This window comes from Musa acuminata, unplaced genomic scaffold (assembly GCF_036884655.1).
Source record: "Musa acuminata AAA Group cultivar baxijiao unplaced genomic scaffold, Cavendish_Baxijiao_AAA HiC_scaffold_1136, whole genome shotgun sequence".
In the NCBI taxonomy this organism is placed as follows: Eukaryota; Viridiplantae; Streptophyta; class Magnoliopsida; order Zingiberales; family Musaceae; genus Musa; species Musa acuminata.
The window spans coordinates 8496788-8501787 of NW_027021348.1; positions in this window are offsets into that span (position 1 = coordinate 8496788).

Consider the following 5000-nt stretch of genomic DNA (forward strand, 5'->3'; position numbering starts at 1 on the left):
TGATTCACCTTCTCAATGCCATCGAACTTCTGGAATGCGGGAAGTTTTCACCCCAACTTGGAGTAATTCTCTAATAGATGAGGTCGCCTCTGGGATTGTACCGTCTTCTCCATCAACCCTGCCGCCTACTCCACTGAGTAGCAAAGGTACAGCACCGCGTACTGCTTGCTTCGTTCCTTGGTCGTGCACTCTTGCATGACCCGAAGTCCTTCACTTACGGCTATCTTGATGAGAAACTTGTTGACACCGGTCTTACGAAGTTTCTTGGCCTCTGCCCTTCAGCCTTGTCTCGGTACTTGGAGATTGCCTCTGCATACTCCACCTCCTCGGCCCCTTTCACGACCAAACGCTCTCCCTCCGTGAGAGCAAGGGATCAATGACTTTGACGGAAGTCCCGCCTCTGCGGTACCATGGCGCTGCCATGCCCATGGCCCTACTATCCGTCACCTCGCATCTGCATCCCTTTTCTTCACGATCAGTAGAGATGTCTCCGTGGCACTCCTCTGAGTCCACCTCCATTCTAACTGATTGCTTGACTTTGGGTAGCTAAGTCCCTCTGGACTCATCGTCGCTTCCTCGCCCCTTTCGACCCCCTGCTTCAACACCTCTGTGTTCTCCAAGCAGTCTGTTTGGTCGATGGAAAGACAGACTGCACTCCCATGCATGGCCTCTGCCATCGCATTGTAGGGTTTGCACCGATTCTGTTCTCCATAGCTTCCTTGGTGGCAACGTTCGCTTACTCGGCCTTGTCCTCTGACTTGCCGGGCTCCCTTAAGCGAATATGAGCTCTGGAGCAGTCCAACTCTCCAGCTGCTTCGATCATACCTCTGCATGATCAAGTCCCTCCCATGGGACTCCCTGGTACTTGCATACGAACTTTTCCCTTGGTGGAACCCAGCCCCCATATGCTGATGACCAAGGTTTTCATCCGATGCAAAATTCGGTGCACGCCCGGAAGACCCGCCTCTGTGGTACCATGGCCTTCACTCCTTGAATCCATAGCCCTTCTTGCCGTCGTGTTGTTCACCAAAGCGGAGCTCCCAGTAGCTCCCGATCATACCTCCATATGATCTCATCCCTCACGGGACAAGGTCGTGTGTATCGCATTGCCATCGAACTGTTCCACCACGATCCGCTGCACCATGTCGCCTCCTGGTGACATCTCCATTGCATTCTGATCCTTGTGGAATAAACTCGAATTGTGAACCCTCCGCTGTGTGGCCTCTGCCAATACATCGCAGGGTCTCCTCCACCTTCGATTTTGTTCGCTCCTTTGGCAATCGATCTTCATCCACCCACTCTTGGGTCACACCTAGATGAAGCACCGCTCTAGGACAGTCCGTCGCCTAGTAGCTCCCGAAGTCCGCCGACTTCGCTGTAATTTGTGCACTATTGCCTGGATCCTGGGCCTCTGCCCCTACCAGCACAATCTCTGCTGCGCACCGCTTCCTTCCTAGCAACTCGAATGGCAACACTGTGGCATATTCTTCAAGAGTACCCGCCTCTGCGTCCTCTTGCCCCGTGCTAAGGCCTTCTGAACTCAACTTCGCCTCCGCAAATTGAGTCGCCTTAGTTCCTTCATCAAATGCTCCTCCGAGATAAGGTGCATGTGCCCCGAAGCTCCCTTCGTCTTTGGCACCATGCAAGATGAGTCCACTCCGTCAGAATGAAGGACCCATGGAACAACATGATCCTGCTCTTGCCTCTGCAAGAGCTCATGTCCTTGACCTCTGTCTAAGAAAAGCACTGTGCCTCTGCTCCATGTTCCAACTTCTCTGCTGGCTCCCTTCATACGGCTTGGGTACTTCGCCAAGTTACACCCAAGTTGCTCCGCTCCTCGTTTCTGCATTGAGTCGATGGTGGCCCTCGCGCCCACCATTCCACGGGTCAGCCCTCCCTTGAGTCCGATCTCCACATCGACTCCAAGTGTGCCTTCATTTAAGTTGCTTCAGGTCGCTCCCCCACTTAATCTCGCAATGCATCCACCAATGCATTCTCTCGAGCGAGATCATGCGACGACTCCTCGCCGCTTGCTCAGTCCATCGAGCTTCGTGGAGTTGTTGTTTGTGAGGTACTCCTCCTCAACATGTGAAGTCCGTCTCACATGATTCTCCCTCTGGAGTGCCGAGACTTATCCCTCCTGGATAACTATCCCGTTGGAGCAACATCTCTCTTCGTTTCGGAGACCCCCATCCCCTTGGACTACTCCGATCTGCTGAACAAACTGTGCATTGTTCTGCCTCCTGCAAACGCACTTGCTAGATTGCGACTCCCCGTCAATACAGCCCCCACTGCACCCCTCAAGGTCTAGCAACATGCTGAACTCGTTGCACACTTCAGCCTCCTCCGGACGTATCCTTCGCATGCCAAAGAGAAAGTTTCAATGCTCCATGGCGCCGAGTCTCGGCCGCCTTGGGATGGCCACGGACATTCCATCGTCCGCATACAAGCCCCTGCATGAGTACCAAATTCTTCGAGTTAGCAATTCCTCTCACCTCTGTGAGCTTTGGCCTAACTCTTTTGGTCGTTGAGCAACTCATTCCACCTTGGATGGTCTCATTCTTGCCAAGCGCCTCGCTTGCCTAGAGCACCATCAAGTATAGTTGTCAACGTTGAGCCGTAGCTCAAACTCAGCCATCCCAACCTTTGTGCGCTCCAAATTCTTCCAAGCTTGCCTGTTCTCGTGGTGCCTCTTGCGCGAAGGGTTGGCCATTCCTGTGAATGCCAATCTCAGATGCCCGCTCCTCTGAGCGACTCTTTTCCCTACATCTCCATGCCCGTTTTCCCCCAAACGGTCGCGCGTGTGCTGACTGCCCTCAACGCAGCCCCGCTAGGTCCCCCACGTTTGCATGCTAAGTGTTTCTATGAGTGCTTGTCCCGCTCTGATACCATATGACACGGACTTAGCTGGTTTTGCCTAAGTCGTGCGGCACCCTTGCGTGTCCGTCCGCAAAGGTCAGCCTCCCCGAAGCCTCCCATTGTCCCTTAGGACCATCAAAAGAGAGAACGGGTTAGAGAGAACGCCTCAAACGAGATCCACAAGCAAACATGTCCGAAAAACACTTCATAGACAATGCAAATTACAAACAGACTTTACAAGCTCTGAACAGTGGCACAACAAAGGGTAAAATGGTCCATTACAGACCGAAAAGCTCTCACACGTGTCCACATGACACAACCTTTATTTACAAGCCTAAAGAGGCCACCACCCAATTAAAATGGGACTTATAAGCCTTCGGCCGCCCCTTTACATTCTGTACAGGGCATGAACATGCCAAAAGACACGGACACACATAAGCATTACATCCAACATCTTGTTGAGAAGTTTGTCCATGACAGGGTGGCATAGGGCTGGATGGGGCTTTCGTATAGCAGGGACGGTGCTGCCTCACGCTTCGCTCGCTGTTCGCCGCTCGCCGCTCGCTCGCGTAGCCAAAAATGGCCTGTTTTGGCCCGTTTTTGGGCTGTTTTGGCCTGTTTTTGGGCTGTTCTTGCGTGGCGCGGCGACCGTCGTGAGCGGAGCAAAATGTCAGCCATCTCAGCACCCTGGAACCCCCCGGGTGGCACAGGGCTGGATGGGGCTTTCGTATAGCAGGGACGGTGCTGCCTCACGCTTCGCTCGCTGTTCGCCGCTCGCCGCTCGCTCGCGCAGCCAAAAATGGCCTGTTTTGGCCCGTTTTTGGGCTGTTTTGGCCTGTTTTTGGGCTGTTCTTGTGTGGCGCGGCGACCGTCGTGAGCGGAGCAAAATGTCAGCCATCTCAGCACCCTGGAACCCCCCGGGTGGCACAGGGCTGGATGGGGCTTTCGTATAGCAGGGACGGTGCTGCCTCACGCTTCGCTCGTTGTTCGCCGCTCGCCGCTCGCTCGCGCAGCCAAAAATGGCCTGTTTTGGCCCGTTTTTGGGCTGTTTTGGCCTGTTTTTGGCCTGTTCTTGCGTGGCGCGGCGACCGTCGTGAGCGAAGCAAAATGTCAGCCATCTCAGCACCCTGGAACCCCCCGGGTGGCACAGGGCTGGATGGGGCTTTCGTATAGCAGGGACGGTGCTGCCTCATGCTTCGCTCACTGTTCGCCGCTCGCCGCTCGCTCGCGCAGCCAAAAATGGCCTGTTTTGGCCCGTTTTTGGGCTGTTTTGGCCTGTTTTTGGGCTGTTCTTGCGTGGTGCGGTGACCATCGTGAGCGGAGCAAAACGTCAGCCATCTCAGCACCCTGGAACCCCCCGGGTGGCACAGGGCTGGATGGGGCTTTCGTATAGCAGGGACGGTGCTGCCTCTCGCTTCGCTCGCTGTCCGCCGCTCGCCGCTCGCTCGCGCAGCCAAAAATGGCCAGTTTTGGCCCGTTTTTGGGCCGTTTTGGCCTGTTTTTGGGCTGTTCTTGCGTGGTGCGGCGACCGTCGTGAGCGGAGCAAAATGTCAGCCATCTCAGCACCCTGGAACCCCCCGGGTGGCACAGGGCTGGATGGGGCTTTCGTATAGCAGGGACGGTGCTGCCTCTCGCTTCGCTCGCTGTCCGCCACTCGCCGCTCGCTCGCGCAGCCAAAAATGGCCAGTTTTGGCCCGTTTTTGGGCCGTTTTGGCCAGTTTTTGGCCTGTTCTTGCGTTGCGCGGTGACCGTCGAGAGCGGAGCAAAACGTCAGCCATCTCAGCACCCTGGAACCCCCCGGGTGGCACAGGGCTGGATGGGGCTTTCGTATAGCAGGGACGGTGCTGCCTCTCGCTTCGCTCGCTGTTCGCTCGCTCAGCCAAAAATGGCCAGTTTTGGCCCGTTTTTGGGCTGTTTTGGCCTGTTTTTGGGCTGTTCTTGCGTGCCGCGGCGACCGTCGTGAGCGGAGCAAAATGTCAGCCATCTCAGCACCCTGGAACCCCCCGGGTGGCACAGGGCTGGATGGGGCTTTCGTATAGCAGGGACGGTGCTGCCTCACGCTTCGCTCGCTGTTCGCCGCTCGCCGCTCGCTCGCGCAGCCAAAAATGGCCAGTTTTGGCCCGTTTTTGGGCAGTTTTGGC